Source organism: Ceratosolen solmsi, unplaced genomic scaffold (assembly GCF_000503995.2).
Source record: "Ceratosolen solmsi marchali unplaced genomic scaffold, CerSol_1.0 scaffold23, whole genome shotgun sequence".
Taxonomy (NCBI): Eukaryota; Metazoa; Arthropoda; class Insecta; order Hymenoptera; family Agaonidae; genus Ceratosolen; species Ceratosolen solmsi.
This window is the reverse complement of record NW_011948430.1, coordinates 4,852,920-4,873,914: the sequence shown is the minus strand read 5'-3', so window position 1 is coordinate 4,873,914 and position 20,995 is coordinate 4,852,920. Positions and strand designations below refer to the sequence as shown.

Genomic DNA, 20,995 nt, shown 5'->3' with positions numbered 1-20,995 from the left:
TTCACCGTCGATATCACGAGATTAAAGGAATTCAATAAAACTGAACGAACTTCTCTACAAAACAAAAGGAAATTCTACTTTTATACAACATAATAGTTTTCGTATATATAAATTAGTGTGCGTACAGTATTATATAGTTTTAATAAAAAAAGTAATGAGGTACTATGATATACAGATATAGAGATGACATTTACATATTATAAGATTCAATCTATATGGATGGCAAATCCATTTTCAGAACGATATTAATCCGTCAACGTTGTTAATGATTGTAATACATGTATAAATAAGCCGAAAACATAAGATTCAATGGAGAAAGAACAACAAATATTCAAAAGGAAAAAAGAAAAGAGAATCTTACGTAAAAATATTAAAAAAGAATGGAAACAGGCCAAAGTCTGAAATAACTAATAGGAATTTGGCGTATTATGAACCATTTTTTTCGATCCCCTTTGAAGCATAGAAAAGGAAAGTCAACCTGAAAATATCTGTTTGAAATTCTATACAATAATTCTATACAATAACTGGTTGCTTCTATTAAATTGATTTCAAGTTGTAATGAAATTTCGATGAAAATAACTTGAAAATAATGAAAGAACGAAATTTTCATTTAAGATAGTTGATTGAAACGTTAGTCACTTCAAATGAAATTACAGTGGACTTTAAGAAATTGTTACTCTAAGAAGTTATACAAACAGATAATTACATAAATTTGTGTATATTTTACTTAAAAAATTTTTAAATACAATTACTTTACAGTTTTATTCGTTACTAACGATATAATACAATTAAAGAAAGAAAAAAAATATATATATATATACACATACATAATTATCATTAAAAACAATATTTGAAGGCAATTAAAATTTGAGCATTTGTCATTGGATTTATGCATATATAAATTCAGTACAAGATGCCAAATTCTTTATTATACATTAGATAACAAATTGAAGTTCCAGTAACCTAAGAGATTACTGAGAACGCCATAAAAATCGGACGAAGCGCTTACGTCGAAGGAATTCATTTTCATTTTCCAAATGCCACAAAGTAATCGACGTACATACACCGAGTTATATCCAAAACTTTTTTTTTTTTTTTTTTTTTTTTTTTTTTTTTTTCGTAAATTCCACCACAGTGATAGGAGCAACTTCTCCCCAGATACCGAATGTCGCCTATATTTTATTTTACCTTATAGTATCCAAGAAAAGCTTTGAGGTTATGTTCATCGGCAAGGGCGTAATATTATATATCAAGGTGACAGTAATCCGAGAACCCGAGCGTACAGGAATAAATGAGCCCAAAGAACAGTGGAAAATGAGCGGATAGTCGCGTAACTCCCCCGAGGAACGAGAAAAGAGATAAAGAAGGAACAGCAAAAGTCACGCTTTTGGGGATAACGAGCTGGCGATATTGAATTACGCTTAACAAGCTAATTGCGACAGAAACGCATCGTCGCCGTATCCGTACCTGACACTGAAATTCTGTACATCTTGAAATATTAGCATTTTTACGAGGATTATATAAAGTATTTTTATAATAATTCTTTCTTCTATAATTGACGGATTGAATTCCCTTACTAATGATGCCAAAATTAATGAAATTAGGTATCCGGGGTTCGAAATAACCATTGAAACTTTGTTTGTAACATTTTTCCGATAAAGCATATTCTTTCTTTATTAATATTATCAATATTGCAATCTAAACATTTAATGTCAATATTATAAATTTAAGATTTATATACAATCGATACCTATTATCGATACTATAAACTCCAATTCAATACTGCAGATATTCTTCTTTAATAAAAACGTTTTGCAACAAAATATTGCAGGCCTCATCTTATGCAGAATATTATTAGTGAAAAGAATAAATCAACCATTCTATAAAGGGCACACAGATTTCTCTCGAATCTTCGAAGACAACAAATTCTTTGATTAATATTAATATGGAACTACCAATAATACCAGCCATTGTGATACCAGTTCTTGTGAATAAAAATCACAATCCTCGCTATGTCAAATGCATTAAAGCAAGCAGATAGAGACATACAAGTAAATTCGAACTTTTTTCATAACAAAATACGATACCAAATATGTTTTTAATGTTAGGAAAAATTAAAATATAACTATTATACTTAAGTGCAATAAATATTTAAGATATTTATTTAACATATTCTATATTTGTAGGTATCTCTTAACAATAGACTTTCATATTATTATGTAAATGGGTCCTAAATGAATTTAATTAATGTTATTTGTCAATTTCAACCATTATATAATTGAAGACACTAATCGTTATGTGAAGGAAGTAACGGTATTTTCTCTTAAACTGAAATATCTGCCATAAAATATTATCCCATATATTTGCATAAATTTCAAATCAGTTTAATTAGAGGACAAACAAATTTTGTTAAAATATGTAACAAAATTTAAATCAATATCTATTTACAATTATAATAAATAAATGTTAATATTGGAACATTTATATATTTTATATACAGTTCATAGAACATTTATAAAAATATATAACGAAGTACTATAAATAAAATAATAGAGGTAATAATATAGTAATGGTTTATTTTTTGTGCAAAACATGCCACTAAAAACGTCACAGTTGCAATAATTTTCTTACTTGATTTTATTATTTTTTATTTAGACTTATCTAGATAAATGTTCACTATAACCTTGTGTATGTAAAATAAATTGTCGATAATTGTACGAAAATATTGAAAAAAAAAAAATATAGAAAAATGTTAATTATATCTAAACTTTTAAATAAATAAACAATAAATCATATCATTACCAACACCAAATATATATATATATATATATATATATATATATATGAATTTTTAATGAATTATTTTTAATGAATCTCAAATGCCTGGTCAACTCGTTTACTCAAAGAATTTTTACATGCCTGCTACTTATTTTTCAAAAAATTAGTTATTATTTTATATACAATATTTTCTTATTGTTCTGAACTTTACGAGACTATTAATCGAATACTCATTATTAAAGTATCCACTTACAAAAAAAAAATGCGCATCAAATTGCTACCAAGAATTAAAATGAAATTTACATATAAATTATGTTACTTCCTCAATATGAAAAGATTAGTTACTATTTGTTAGAACATTGAATGAAATGAAAATTAAATAATATATAAAATTTACATTTATTCTTTATTGTATATACGAAAAACTAATATATTTTTCAATTTATTTTTTCATTGATATTTTAAGGATATGTAAAGGTGACTGTAGTTATTGAACAAACATATTGTAGCTGTAGAAATTTATCGTGGATCGTTATATATTTATACTTTCTCTTGTTCAATTTTCAATTGCTCTCGTTTGTTTTGTTTTGCTCCATTTTTTTTTTCTATATACACGATTTTTCAGTTATTTCTTCTTTTCATATTCAAATGCATCGAATCGACTTAGCATATTAGAATTCAAATGTAAACAGACTTAATAAAAAGAGACGCTTTTCGCGGATCTCTGTAAGATTGGTGAATACGTATTTAGCATACGACTAGCACGATTACTACTACACACATGTCATTTGAATAAGCGAAAATAATTTATTGCCAACGTTTGGAAATTAATACTTGGCATACAGTTATTATTACTGTAAAACGACGGAATAACACTATATTGATGTTTTTTTAAACTTATTTTTTTATGCAATTAAAGTTTGATAACATTTTGCAGTATTTAAAAATTCAATTGACAAATTCAATTAAAATAAAGTATACGATCTTTTTAATATCTCCTATAACATTAATGTACTATTTACCAACACAATTAAAATAATTTCTCAATTGTAGTTAATTTTTATTTTTAAATGACATATTAAAGTAAGTAGGTAGTATGTGAGATGTAAGGTTTACATAGCAACGGAAATAATTTATAAAAGAACACTTCGTAAAGTTCTTATTTTATTTATTATTTAATTTATTAAATAATTAATTAAATTAATTAAATTTATTATTTAAATTTAACTTTTTATGCACGCTTAAAATTTCTAATTATAAATCTATAAAGTAATATTCTCGTTTGTCATGAAATTTGTTAAAAAATTACTCCAATTTCTATAAAAATGAAAATGCTGTAATAAGTTAAATACTCATATGCTATCAAAAAAACATATTGTCTTAACTATTCAGTTTTTTCTTATCTTCGTATCTTTATTATCGCATAAATAGATTCGACAATAAAAAGAAGAGAAAAAACTAATATAATTAAAATTAATTAATAATTAATATAAGTAAAAACATAAAAACCCATATCTATTTCATATATAATATATTTTTCAAATAATGTTATAAAGCTTAATTTGTTTCAACATATAATAGTAATAATAAGGACAAGTGATTAAGTACAGCCAAGATGAAGAAAGTTGTAGACGTAATAGCATAAGTGAGTACAAGTAGGAGAGCGAGGGCAAAATGAGGAAAAGAGAGTATGTGCGAGAGAAAGAGAAATAAGGACCGAATGATAATAGACTTGCAAATAAGGACATTTTTTAGAAATTCTTATGGCTATTGAGCGTTAAAGGTATCATAACGTAAAATGCATATATAATAAAAAACAAATGAGTAGAATTTTTAGTAATGCATAAAAAAGACTTATAATATAAACAATTATGTACTTCGGCATATAAATTATTCATGAATGATTTATTTATGAAAACTATATAAAATAAAAATAAATTTTGTTCTACTTCTTCATTTTAGATAGTATATGTTGTCAGTATTTATATCCTGTGAATTTATCCTTTTCCTATTTATTTAGTAAAGATAAATTATTTATTATTAACTAACTGCCAATTGACATATAGAAAGTTACAAAAATAAAAAATTTCAATTGTAAATTGTATATATATAAAAGATTTTTAATTTAATTTATTCGCTAATATATAAATTCTAAAACATATCAATATCATGGCTTTAATTACCTCTATTGAGTTTTTTTAATTTGAAATCATAAATTAATATGTTAATACCCAAACTATGTATAAGTATAGTATAATTAAATCAATTAGATATAATTACGACAGTTTCATACAGCCGCTTATAATTACTTTCCGACATTAAAATACTCCCTTCAGCCCAGCATTCACCAAAGATTGAGGATTTCTCGAATGTTCATTAGACTCGGTGATGCCTTGATATCCAGCCTTCGATAAAACAATAATTTTCTCAACAATTTATATTTCGCGCGTAATTGCATTCGATTATTTTGGACGTACATATAATCGCGAACATCGATCTGCCCGACAGTTCAAAGAATTTTCTCCAGTCCGAACTTATAAAGATTATTAGCAAATAATTGCAACGTAGAAACAAGATATCCTCTCCCTTTGGCCAAATTAAATTACGACTTATGTCGTCGTCGTCGTCGTCGTCGTCGTCGTCGTCGTCGTCGTCGTCGTCGTCGTCGTCGTCGTCGTCGTCGTCGTCGTCGTCGTCGTCGTCGTCGTCGTCGTCGTCGTCGTCGTCGTCGTCGTCGTCGTCGTCGTCGTCGTCGTCGTCGTCGTCGTCGTCGTCGTCGTCGTCGTCGTCGTCGTCGTCGTCGTCGTCGTCGTCGTCGTCGTCGTCGTCGTCGTCGTCGTCGTCGTCGTCGTCGTCGTCGTCGTCGTCGTCGTCGTCGTCGTCGTCGTCGTCGTCGTCGTCGTCGTCGTCGTCGTCGTCGTCGTCGTCGTCGTCGTCGTCGTCGTCGTCGTCGTCGTCGTCGTCGTCGTCGTCGTCGTCGTCGTCGTCGTCGTCGTCGTCGTCGTCGTCGTCGTCGTCGTCGTCGTCGTCGTCGTCGTCGTCGTCGTCGTCGTCGTCGTCGTCGTCGTCGTCGTCGTCGTCGTCGTCGTCGTCGTCGTCGTCGTCGTCGTCGTCGTCGTCGTCGTCGTCGTCGTCGTCGTCGTCGTCGTCGTCGTCGTCGTCGTCGTCGTCGTCGTCGTCGTCATCGTCGTCGTCGTCGTCATCGTCGTCGTCGTCGTCATAGGTGCCACGCGATATTCGAATAAAAAAAGGTAGATTGACTAATAGTATAAAGATGAGCATTATATATTAAGTTGTTTTGCGATAGAAAATCTGATTGCTCGGAGCAATTGTGTGGCTAAAAATAAAACGAAATCTACTTTAAATCTACTTTAAGACATACCTAAAATCCCGTAAATTCTCGAGTGTTATATTTTAATCTTTTATCAGATAAATGTAGACATTCATTTATTTTTATGATTTTACTTAATATTCAACTCATAAGTAAAAACTTTACTTCTAATTACTATTTGTTAAAATTGTCCATTGTAGCTTTATTAATTAAATATTGTAGATTGTAAGCGTAGATAAAGAAAATCTTTTTTCAATACTAATCGATATTATGTCGCTATTATTTGTATTAGTAATATATATCGAGTGTATACAATTTGATAAAAAAAAGCATTAAAAAATCATTTTTGTTGGTACATCAACCACGTAAAATATTGTTTTTAAAAACAACTTCGAAATTAAAAACGCTTTTATTTTAAAATTATATCTATAAATATTAGCATATAAATAGGGTCATGGTTTTCAGTAATTATGAATGAAGGAAGATAAATTAAAGTCTTGAGATTATTCATCATAATATAACTGTATATCATCAAAAGTTTGATGAGCTAAGATATAAATATTCTCTTATGATATATTTACAGATTTATTGAAAAGACGATTGTATTTAACTGAAATATATGAACTGAAACAGAAGAGAAAAGAAAGTATTTGTTATTGTTTCAAAACCCCTACGAAGCGCCTCAAGCAAATCTACAATATTAACCTCAACCACGCAATTTATCGTATCGACTACAGAAAAAGCTAAAATTGAAAGGGACTTATTTTGATATTAAATTTTTATATAGAATTTTTTCATTTATATATATATATATATATATATATATATATATATATACTTGTTTATATTTTCTGATAAATTATTTTAAAAAGTTTTATTGTATTAAGTAAACGGATGCAATGGAAAAAACGAACTAAAAATGCATTAGACTATTCGTTAATAACTAACAATACACAATTTAAATATGTTCAAGACAATAATAAAATTGATACAGAAGCTTCGAGATTTATATCATATATCGAATGAAGTTCACGACACGAACGAAATGAGTGATTTTTACATATCCAGAAGTTTCCCAGAACGTTATTTCGACTTCATCTCCTTTCAATTCTTTTCTTTGCTCATTGGGTCTTTCGAGCATAGCAATCGAGCATAGCAATAGCAAGAGAGGAATTCGATTACGTCTTGGATAACAATCTGAAGCGATCCCACAAATACTTTTATCCTTTGAACATACACAGACCTTGAATACAAAGAGCCTGTATTTTCGATTTTCGATTTTCGAACGCTGCATCGAGTAAACCAAATTAAAATAATGGTTGCCCCGAGGAAAGTACATCCAAGAATATAATCATTAAGTACGTATCTGGTGCCTTTGAATTATAATACTTGGAAATTTATTACCAACAATCTCTGATTAATGCTCCAAATTGTCTATAAAATGGATATTAGCTTCTCGCGTTTTAGCCTATATTATATTATATTAACTAACAATGTAGCTATATATTATATAGTATAATAATATATACATATATATTTTTTTTTAATTATAATTTGTTTTGATTAATACATAACTTTCATAACTTTTTATTGGCATCATATTTATCAATTTAATCGATAACTTGCCATAAATTGATGAAAAAATCAATACATTATCAAATCTCGATAACGTAAACAATGAATTCGTTCTACTGTTATTACAGTGTGTAATACGCTTAAAATGAATGAATAACTATTATTACGTAATTATTGTATATTGAATGGCAGCTACATGCTACATTAGTATCTTATCTTTCTACATATGTGTTAATATATTATATTTAACAAATTATAAGGTTAAAAATTTAATCAAAAAGATTTATTAAATATATAAATAAAGTACGAACAACTGTTTTTAAAAGTTGGCACAAAGAGAGAAATTAATTTTTAAATAAACTATAATAGAAGGTAACAGTAATTTGTGGAAAGAATTTACACGAATTCTTCCGAGTGATCACTTAATTATAATCAATAAGAATTTGTAAGAAAATTAATCAATTGAATTAATTAAATTTTTATAAATTCTTAATCAATTTTCTCTTTAAAATACATTACAAGAGTCATTTATATTAAAATTTAGCAATATAATATTATAAAGAGCAATTTAAATTTACTTATTTATTCAAGTATTAAATATATATATATATATATATATATATATATATATCACTCATAAATATTGTGACATTTAAAATCCTTTTCAAATTCCACGTTATTCCAATTATACACAGCGAAGAATGTGAGATAAGATTGTTGGAAATGTAAAATCTTTGTCTCTGTAAAGCATTCTTTGAAGCTGTTCCAAATTCAAGTAAAATAAATAATTTCAGAAAAAATGTTTATTGTGTAGCTAACATTAAGATTTGTTCATATTATATATTAAAAATATTCTACTACATAATAGTATAGCTTATTTATTAATTAATGTATATATAATAAACTATATATATATGATGTTCATATAACTAATATTACATATATTGTAAATCATATTGAGATCAGCAGGTCTCGTTCGCATGACAAAACATCTCATTAAAATGCGAGTTAAATTCCAAATATATTACACATTGAAATAAATGCCAATTTTAAAACATGTATATTGTTGCTTAATGGATATTTAAACTAATTATTCTGTAAACGTCTGCCGATATTATCACTACAATTTTTAAAAGCCCTCATTAATAATATAACAATCACTAACTTGGCCACCCATAATAAGAATTCCCTATTATTCATTGTTAAATTATAACAAGGCAATTATATTATATAGAAAGCTACAATTTAGCAGTATTATAATTATAATATTATTTTATGCGCTTATTATATAAAGTATTGTATCTTGTATACAATAAGAATTATAAAATAATTATTGGTATAATTTATGTATCAATAGAAATAGATCTTAAACTCTAGTAAACACATTTCGATTAAAGCTAGTATTTCAACTTAAGTGGTTATACTTATTACTTTAACGACACATCACCATATACTACACTAATACGTATATACATATTTCAATTTATGCATACAATGATTTAAAAACTCATTCTATAATAGTTGTAATTACATTCACACCCTAGCAGAAGCCACGTGAACAATAAGATAATTTTGTACATTGACAAAGCAGTACTTGCATATAATTCTTACCTATTCTTATGTATAACGTATCGCCTTTTTTCAGTTTATTTTCTTAAACCAAAAATAAAACAAAATGTTTCGTCATTGAAGGCTACAATGTTCTATTAATAATACATATTACTTTTTCTAATCACATGTAAATTGTTGAAACTGTATCCAAACTGCATAATTATCAAGCAATTAAATATTAAATCTTACATATGTAATTAATATAATAACATTGAAAATATCAGAAGCCTATTTTCGATAATTCTTATAATCAAACGAATTACTATAAAAATAAATACTACACATAATGTTTAATTCTCGTTACTTTGATTCTTGGCAATAATTGCTTTGCAGCAACATGTCATGTCATATTGGTTGCAAGCAATGTAAATTGCAATTCAATAAAAAAGTGTAATTGAATGTATTTTCAAATTTAACGGTGCTACTTTTTAACAAATTCATAGAAATAAATTGAGAAGTATAAGAAAAACTCGCCTATCGATTTACAACCCGTGAAAAGTAATGTTAGTCTTCTTTAATTGATTCGTGTTACAAAAAAAAAAAATCTGATAATCCACATTGTGCATAATACAATGGCACGTCCTACTTTAGAAAAAATGGGAAAGTGAAGTATAATTTCTAGTGAATTATCAAAGAGCGATTCACTGTGCTTCGATGGCAGGGGAGGGGGGAGGGTGAGGGGGATGGATAGGGGGGTGGGGGGTGGCAGTGAGAAACAATGGCAATAAAACATTCTACTCGATAACGATAAAAGATTGCTCTTTACACCCTAATTGTAAAGTCATTCAATAATTATGTACGGATAGAATGAGAGAGCTCTTCGACGTATAACATTGATATTTGCATGAAATTATATTTTTTCATATTATCACGTGAATGCTTAATGCATTTGTATAATACGTATTGACATTACCAATAATGCATACTATTGTCATATTTTGTTAAAACTAATATTATTCGCACGGGCGCATGCACAAACGTAAAAGAATATAGGGGTAGTGATACGAAGACTTATGAAAACAATTTATAAATCAATTTAGAAAAATATATTTCAAGATAATAAATTAATTATTAAATAAATTTGTTTATTTTTATAAAAATAAGAATAAAATTGTTGACTTATAATAGCTAACAGTTTTCTTTATAGTTTCACAAACAGAATGTTTAAAATATATTATTTTACAAAATGGTTGCGATGATCCGAACAAATACGTACAAAATATTCAGCCATTGAAATACTTGATATTTAATATAATTTAATATTTAACTTATAAATTTTTCACCTTACGAAATTAAATTCTGCGGGATTATATATTAAATTTAAATTATTTGTGACGCTGTTCCTATAGATTCTTCGAGTACTTATTTTTCACAGATCATTGTGTCAAAAACGGTTATACTAAATATTACAAATGAAATAACATATTTAATTGTAATTCGTTGTTCTAGTATGTTGTTCCCTCTACTGCCGTCAGCATTTCAAATTCAATATTAAATTATGGAAAATATTGAAAGCAGCATAAGTAATTTTACACATGTTTCATTTCTATTAATTATTGACAATTAAATAACAATATAAAATGTTGCAGTATTGTTTTGTCTTCGTGTGTATCCTACCGTTGTAAAACACTCAAACTACAGAAAAATCACAGCTAATTTGTATTATTTACCGTAGTCTTTACCTCCTTCTTTCATTTTTTCCTTCCCCCCTTTCTCTCATTCGGACTCTAATTTTGACTTTTCTTTTTCCGCGATCACACCCAAAAGATAAATATAATGGCGGTACGAAAAATGCATTGACTTTATTATATTAATTTGTTTTAGTTTCTTAAAAATAAAAATATATATTTTTTTAGTATTCGCAAGTTATATTTTATTACATTTTAACTTATAAAATATACAATTTTGAAGTTAATTTAATCATCTTTTAAGCGTAATAAATAGCAGTTAATAATAACGCGTTAATCCCAATAAATACGTTAACAACTTTCACTTTAATGACTGGATGAAGCTTAATTTATAAACCACTTTAGGCAATAACTTAACAATATCAATTCAATACCAGTCTAATCTCGCCCTTCTCATTAATGAACATTTGATTTTAAAAAAAATTTAAGATTAAATGCAATAGATAAATGGTTCATTGTTCATGATTTCACACAATTGAAAAGGAAATCGCACCCTTTTGCTTCGATGCTGAACAACCCATCCGAAGAAACAAATCGATGTTTTGCCGAGTGCACGGATATATGCATATTGAGTTCAGATGGTTTTCAATGAGAGTAAATGTAATTTATTTTGGCTGGCCAATGCTTTTTGTAGGTCCTCAATTTAACAGAAGTCGAGGTCAGACTTATCAAGGTCTCTCGCCCCCCCTCCCCCTCTGCCCTCTCCACGTCATATTCTCTTTCAATTTCTCTCTCTTCGTCTTTTGGGACAAGATGAGTCTTACACGAGTTGTACGTATGTTTGTAAATACATAGTGCATACACGCATGTCATGTTTGAAAACTAGCACAGCATAAAAAAGAATAAAGATAAAGTAGCACTTAGGACTAACGGTTGTAAAATACTAATGAAAAGTTGATTTTTTTAAATATTAGATGTTTAACTAAAACAAATATTGCCGTTAACCTTCGCGATAAAGCTAATATATTAAGTGATGCTCTACAATAAAAATAATTAACATACTTCCATCTTCAAAATGTGACAGATAACTGGAAAAGCATTTCGAAAAATCTGATAAATTTTTTAGTTGTTTCTTACGCCTGTTTTCCTCGTCAAATATAAAATCTATTTCTGACATTTTTGTTATTCTTTTAAAAAGTTTCGTATATACAAAAATTAAAATAAAATTTATATATATAAATACATATGCAAAGATATAAAAACAGTAAATCATGCATTTATTAACTATTTAAAAATTCTAAACTTTAACCTATTAATTAAACTCAAACTTTTAACATAAGAAATTAATATATTTTAATTCAGTCAATTTCTAATTTTATGAATTTATACCTTTATCCTTCAATTTTACTTCAATTATCGTTTAACGAATATCGATCTATAGAGAACTACATGTTAAACTTAAATATAATTTATGATTTTACATTAAATGCATAAATACTTTGGAAAGCTGAATAAGTGAGATTCATGAATTATAGTACTTTATTTTCAACTTAATTTATATAGCTCAATTACTTCGGAATTGGTGAGTATGGTATCACCCATTTGGATAGAATGTTTCATAGTTTGGGACTGATCTACTAAACTGCGTACATTTAAAATGTTCAACATAAAATTTAAATTCAACAAATCAAAAAAATATAACTGAATGATTCTTCAAATCTAATTGTACATTCGACATCTTCTTTAACCACATATATATAAAGCTTATCATAACTATATTTATGTGAACAGATATCGTTCACAATGGCGTAACCTATATACGACAAATTTATGACACATCAAATATAAATCTTCCTAGTACATTACAAAAATCCAAGACAAACAGACAACTCTCAGAATGGAATATTGTAACTTATACTTGAACAACTAGCAAATACCTTACTTGGTCTCGATGACCTTGTCTTCGCGAACTTCAATCAATTCTGGCAGTTCTGGTGGCTCGCTCGTAAAGTGAATATATAATCTATATAATCGTCTAACATAACTCTCCTATTAATAATTAGTATATTTTTATTCCATCTTAGAGCCGTAAATATATTTTTAAAATCTTCTACTTTTAATTAATTAACGTTTTCTTCGCGTTATTGCTTTTCCAAAAATTGAAAATACTTTTTATTTTAAGAATGTTGAAATAAAATCCTAGTAAATGTATTGCTCGTTCTCTTTGTACTTTTATTGAGATGCATATTTTTGAAAATTCCTAAAATTGTTCTTCTCGTGTTTATTTTATTTTAGGCATTATATTTTTCGTAAAAATAATTCAGTAATACACGATACATGATCGATTTGGAATTATTTAAACTCAATTAAATTTATTATTTACGGTCTATGGTCGAATAATATGCAGACACATTATAATCATTTCATAAAAGGAAATATAAGAAATTGCTTATATTTTTAAGAAGTAATACCGAGCTGGAGAACGACAACCAAGTTGATGACCGACATGAACTTTCTAAAATAATAGTGATTTTATTAATTAATAAAGCTATAAAAGACTTGGTTCAAAATTAATAAATTAATTAGCCCTTCACCTTCTATGCGACGAGAATACAAAACAAGTTTATTAGCCAAGACTACTTTGCACGTACAGTGTTCAATGGCATCAATCATTGTCACTCAGGACGGGGGCCTTCTAATTTCGCGTACCCCGCTATATATGAATATACCGTCAGATTCATAATAGACATCCACATTTGATAAATAATAAACTCATAAATCATGTGATCGTGAATTATTTATTCGTTGCGCTTATTTATTCCTATTGTAAAACTTATTGTTAGCGCATCTGTGCTTACAGATGCTGTTGTTTAAAAATTTCTCTTATAAAAGAATAAAGAAATGCATCGATGAAATAATGAAACTGATTTCTTAATTATCTTGTTATATTACTTTACGTATAAAAAAAAAACTTCTTTTATCTTTACGCTACGCTCTTTACATATATATACGTACATTTTACATTTTTCGGCTATCGATCGAACATTTTAGCTTTATTTCTTTAAATCATTGAATAAAAAATTATTTACTAAGATCATGATAGATCATGGTGAGAAATATAAAAAAAAATATAAGCAGTATAAAAATACTATGATAAAATTGTATAAAATTATTTTCACAAAAGCTTTTTACGCTATTAATAAAAAAGAACATTATTAAAATTCGATATTTCAGAAATTTTATTATTAAAAAGTTTGATGATTAAAGAAAAACTAAAACTTAGTATGATTTTAGTTATGAATCTTTCAAAAATAAGCACTTTTTCATGAACATAAAAAGCACATATGTTAAATAACCAACTGCCACAACATTCCACCTTCCTTGATCAGGCGATAATATTACAGGTGACAGTTACTTTTCAGTTGAATTTCTATCCGCATGTGATGCGATTTAATGAATAAACGTTGCATTTTATACGAATTTTTTTTTTTTGTAAATATTCTTGGTTAATCTATGTGCTGATAAAAATTCATAATTTATCGTCGAAGCTGTTTGTTACTTAATTATTAAATTTTTTTTTTTTTTTTGGTATACGAATACAAGGGCTTTTTTTATCAATATAAATTATATTATGGATTTCTTTCTATAAATTCATATTCGATTTCTAAAATTCCTGTTAAAAGAATGGTAATCTTTTAAAAGTATGAGCTATTAAAATGCACATAAAAACGCTCTCACAATCGAAATGAGTCATATATCCGACAAGTTCATCAATACTTTTTCCGCTTCGATGCAATGTGACTAATTAATCCTATACCTCAGTTCCGAGAAATTTCATTTTGAAATCCCTCTTCGCCATTTTTTCTTTTACTTTTTTCTTATCGTTGTTGGACATATTAATCCTCTGAAAAGAAAATCGCTGTTAAGGTGGAACGTGCAAAATAAATTACACACGTTAGGAAAGAAAATGAATATCATCGTTTCAGGACTCTCTTCACTACGCTCATTTTCTATTCATTATTTACCCGCCCTTTACTCAATATGAATACATCACGAGACCAATCAACGAATTTCAAAATATTATTTAAATATAAATTATAATTTTAAAGTAAGTAAAACAAATAAGTCATAATATAAATATCGCAAGCCCAATGTACATACACACACACACACACACACACACACACACACACACACACACACACATATATATATATATATACATACATTGCTTATTAATAAATCGAATTTTTTTTTATAATGTCCTTCATAAAAAATGTAATATCCACAAGATGCATCGATCAGATCACATTAAGAGAATTGTAAGTTATATCCCAATAGCTGTCAAACATCGTTAAATACAAGTAAACAAGGTCGACGCATCGTACGTATATACAACAATATGGGACAAATTTTTACTTAGTTCACTACTATTATAAGAATAATCAATAATAGTGAGTACTATTTCATTACGTACATTTACATATATTCGATCATCTTTCTTTTCATTTTTTCTTACGATAATGGATTTAGCTAAACAATTAATAATTAAAAAAAATTTTTTTTTTCCTACTAATAATACGTATATTTCCAATGAATAAATTCTTAATTCGTTATCTGTGAATAAATACAAAACTGCGAAGTACCAAAATTAATAAAAATTGATATAAATCTTTAAAATTATATCAAGAAATCATTGAAGACATGTAACACTGTATTCTTAGTTGATCAAAAGAAGAAAAAAACTCTAATGTCTCATTTCGTGACTTTAAAATACAAAACGAATCTTAAATAATAAAGATTATTATTTCTGTATTTAACATTCTACTGGTTGCCTTACTTGATGATTTTATACTCAACAATCTAACATTTATTTTTAAATATCAATAAACATCTTTCATAGCACGATTATATTCGTCTTCAAAAGTGTGCGCGCTCGAATTTTAAATAAATACGGTAATACAATAGTAATAATAATTTACTTTTGGTGTATTTATTTATTATTTAGTCAGTCGTATTAACAACTAATATTGAAAAAAGTAGTAGTCTTTATATTCAAAAAGATGGCTTACAAACCCGATAGTCAAATACACTTGGACAAAGCAACTAACCTGTTGGATTAATTATAAACTAATTAAATACTAAACGTCTTTTCAACCTTAATTTGCATCGACCTCTAGAAGGAAAATTCTACAGAATTTTCAATCGCAACAACATTGCATCACGAGAACCAAAAAGAAAAAAGAGTGAGATCGAGACCCATCGCTGTACGAGACCGAAATAAATAAAAGGAAAAGTCAAGTCGTGTATGTTAATGAAGTCGAATTTGCATATTCCTATTTAGGGTGTTCTGCCATTAGCACATCGAACCCCGAGCGTACGCACGCATCCACACACACACACACACACACACACACACACACACACACACACAAAAGCATAGTTATAAAGTACACGGTTCTCAAGTATCGATTGCAGCATCTCTCTTCCACCCTCTCCGTCCCCCCGTCACACACACACACGCGCGCGCGCGCTCGCACACACACGCACCAAACAAAACTTCATACCCAACTCATTCCCAAAAGAGATCGCCCCCTTCAACACCCTTCCTTTGTTTCAACGCAATAGTTATTCGTTCTCTTATTCCTTTTCCTCGTGAACAATACACGTACGCGATATTACAGGCACCGGTTTACGAGTCTGTAGCTTAAAATACTAAATATTCTACTTATTTACTGCAAAATACATTTCGTACAGGTTTGTAATGGGACCAAGATTTTCACCTTACTTGCCTTTTAAAATAAAAAATGTTCACGATTCAACGATACGTTAATTATCGATTATTAATGTACAATTTACGTTATTATCATATCGATCTGAAATTGTACAATGTTAAGAAGATAAATTCTTTCAATCAAACAAAATGTAACTTTATTCTTGTTTTTTATTCGATAAAATTTTTTTTATATAATTTCATAATTGTGCGAAATTATTTTATTCGGTTATTCTTGATTACGATTTGCGCGAAGAAAAAAATAACATAATTGAAGTATATAAATTTAACTGAGTGGCTTTATAAAAAATAAGAAAGAAAAAAAATGAATTTCGATTTTTCGCAACACTATGGAATGCTTTTTCTTCTGCAGTTCATACTTTATAAAATGTCGCCATTTGCTTTCAAACATCTGACGTATAAGTTTCAGCTCGCATTTATACTATTCTTTATACTTGCTATCTCTCATTCAATTTCTTTTTGATTGTCTCCAGTTTCTTGAAAAACTTGTACAGTTTCGCCATCTTTATATTTCTTTTCATGCTTGTTTTGTCTCGCAGCTCATCTTCTTTCTTTTATGTCCCCTTTACAGAGTACGTCGAGAAGAAGATGTTCTCCTTCCTTTCATGGTTTGCGATATTATAACGGGATATTGAGTTACTCGTTGATTTAGTCGCATCGTGGCTCTTGCCTCAGACGTGAACTTTAAATTAAAACCTAACTTTATCACTGTAATCGACATAGAAACGTAACCTTTGCACGGACGAAAACTATGTTGAAATAAACCAGAACGAGAATATGCGATTTGCGGAAACTGGAAGTACGAATCCCAAGTGCGACGAGTTGTTCTATGCTTCCATTAGTTATTGAAACAAATTGTTGTTTAAGAAAGATTTTCTTCAATTATATGTCGCTAAATTTATAATTATTTACCGAGATAATTTAAATAATGATACAATAATGAGAAATGTCGGCCAATGTTTATTATAAAAAAAAAAAAAAAAAAAAAAAAAAAAAAAAAAAAAACTTTTCTGCCTTCAAAGTAAAATTTCTAATAAAAAATACATTTTTACAACTCGAATGAAATGTTTTGTATTTCATAAGATGATAAAATAACGATTCTTCTTAATCAATGAATGAAATTTTACTCCAAACGATCATGCGTAAACTATCATCATAATAACATATTATAAACTCATGTTCATAACATATTGTTTATCTCATTTTTCAAATCAAATAACACTTGCACATTTCGAGGCGATGTAACGACTATGTCAAAGCTATAAAGCTTAAAAGCCAGGGTATGATCGCCTGTAAGTGCACTAAATACGAGATACTACTAAGAGAAAAAAAATGGCTCCGAAGTTTCAGTTAAAATTTAAAATGCGTCCTCAAAATATCATCCACGATAAACTTTTTAATTCTTACTCATAATTTGAATTTACATAAATAGTAAGTTTTAACAAAATAATAATTTAATAATGTTCTTCTGCTATGACTGCTTCTACTTAAATTCTATATTGAATGTACAGAAAAGTATCGAAACTTTTATCAAAGTTTTTCAAATTTGTAATTTCAAAACAAAATTATACTTTAGATTAGAATCAAATTTTTAAAATAGGATCGGTGCAGCATAGCTTTAATATTAACATTTTCACTTCCATTCGTGTAAATTTTTCACTCACTGTAGCTTTGCACTCTAACTGAAACGAAATACGTTTTTATAAACCAACTGTCTCACACAATGGTCCATGCACTAAATTCTTAAAGTTAACTAAAATTCAGAGTCAGGAAATTGCAGTATTAAACTTTCACGTTATTGTCTACTTTATAGTTTCACTTGGAGTTTTATTTAGAATATAGCATTGTAATTATATGTATATAACATAAATGATTTAAACGCGAGTATGTTTGTGCGCGCGTGTGTATGCGTGCGTGCGCAAATCTAATTAATTAATTATGCTTATAATTAAAATCCTCGATATGCATACGATTAGTATTTTAATATTAATATTTAAACGTACATTATCAATAAATCACGCATTTCATATTTAATTATAAGAAACATCGTAATGACATTGAATGTAGTTAAAATTTTCTCACAATGAAATGACGATTCAAACAAAAATTTACAATAGAGATTTTTATGAACTGTGCCATTCATTTTCTTTACTTTGTACAACGATCCAACAATACTCTACTATTTGTACTGAAATATATTAGTACATAATAAATGCTATTAGTATATAATAAATATCAATGTTCATAAAATAAATATTTATTGTCAAATGGAAATATTTTTTAAAACAAAATCAATTTTAATATCAAATTTGCTAATCTTTACGCTTTGCAAGAAATACTTGGTATAAAACATCATTACTAGAGATCCTTTGTAAAGCCAACAACTTCCAACAAAAATTTCCAACAGTCTCCAAAAATAAACTTCAAACTCCTCACACTCCTTTAAAATTTAAAAAAATTCTCATGATGTAATATCGATTTAAGTTTAATCGTCAAAACATTAAGGTATCCTTACAATACATTAAAAAATATGTATAATTTAAATATTGAAACATTGTTTTATTGCTTTATTTGCATTTTCGTGAGCAAAATAAGATTATGATCACGGTGATGATGATCATCATCATGATGATCATGATGATAACGATGACAATTACAATAATAATAATAATAAACTAAAACAGCACTAACCTTCTCCAAACTTCTTGGATGCGCCAAATGCGGTGAGTGGTCTCTTCCATCCCCGCCAGTTATTGCATATGGACTCGGGCTCGGTGCTCCAGCTGCATAGCGAGTCCTCCTCGAACCTGTCCGAGTCCTCGAAGGAGAACCTGTCGTTCTCCTCCCAATCAAGTATGGGGGCGGCGGCGCTCCCATCGGCGGCGGCTGTGTGAGCCGCGGCAGCTGCAGCGGCCGCGTGGGCCCTGCTACCCCCGGACCTTGAGCCATTGTTACCGCTACCGCCCCCGCCACCGGCAACCGGCGCACCACCCGTCCCGGCGCCACCAGCACCCCCGCCGGTACCGTTGCCGGGAGCCGCATTGTTGCCAGCTCCGTTACCACCGCCTCCACCACCACCGCCCACCACGACGGGGGACCGCGCCAGGTTGCCCGCCAGTTTTGGCCGCGTGTCGCGCGTCGTGCGCGCAACCCGGGGCCCTAGCGAGCCGCCCAGGGGCCTTACGTTCCTCTTCTGATCTTAACAATGATACTGGGGAGCCACAGTCGCCGGTGGCCCGCCACGTCGACAGCGAGCTCGACGCCGGCCCCCGACGCCCGCGACAGCCTATCAGCTGTTCCGGGCACGTGGACGATCGCCACGGGACTGGACTGGGTCTGCTGAAACATGACAAAGAAAGAAGAAAGTGAGTCAATATGGTGAGATTAGTTGTGACGAGGTATTATCAGCTGTTCGCAACAAGTCGTATATGCGCGCTACGCTCCAACCGGCTCATGTTCCTTTAATCAATATGTATCTTACGAAATTCTAGATGTCTAATACTTTTATAAATGTGCTTAAATACCCTTTTTAATCGATAATTTAAAATATTGTTTCATTTAGAAAAACTACATCTGAATCCCTACACAAATTTGTGATTAAACTTTAATAAGATATTCTTACGATTTGATAATATAGTTGTTGTATAAAAGTAGTGTTGTAAAATATATATATATATATATATTCAAACCAATAACTGAACTATTAAAGTGGCGATGAAAAAAAAATTTATCGAATTATAAATAATATAAAACAGGACATTTACAAAGTTCAATATTAATATGCATCGTTTTTAAAATAGTTGTATGAAGAAATCGAAACGAAAAACTTAGCTCTACAATTGCATTCAATTAAATAAACAATAGTGAAATTGCATTTAATAGAATTAGAAATTATGGGAAAAGAATGGTATAAGCGTAAACATAGATCATAGTATAAACATAATTTCGAAACTTGGGATATCAAATGCTAACAAGTATTTACCTACGCATCTTTATCTATCATAAGGACGATGATTTCCTGTTTAAAAATAACTTACATTTATCTAATTTTATAATCGTGATTCTCGACAACAAGGTCAACCTATGACGTTCGATAACCTCACAAGTATAAGCTTCCTGTCTTATGCATGACTGCATGCATACACTTGACGATAACAAAGTTCAAGGAATAAGCATCCGGTCATTTTAATATTGAGAATATGTGTGCCGAGCGACATTCACGCGCGCCAACTATTTACAAATAAGAATTATCGATGACAGCGTCTAAACAGTACACAC

The 20,995-nt window shown here is 29.4% G+C and overlaps 1 protein-coding gene across 1 annotated transcript in view; it reads right to left on the bottom strand.

The window, feature by feature from the left end:
- Positions 1 to 19,907, bottom strand: part of Dora (zinc finger SWIM domain-containing dorado) — a 119,582-nt gene extending 99,675 nt beyond the window's left edge. Inside the window, exon 1 of the mRNA XM_011501932.1 lies at positions 19,409 to 19,907. The gene's annotated coding sequence lies outside the window, so the exon portion shown is untranslated. The remainder of the gene's footprint in view (positions 1 to 19,408) is intronic.
- Positions 19,908 to 20,995: the final 1,088 nt, after the last annotated feature.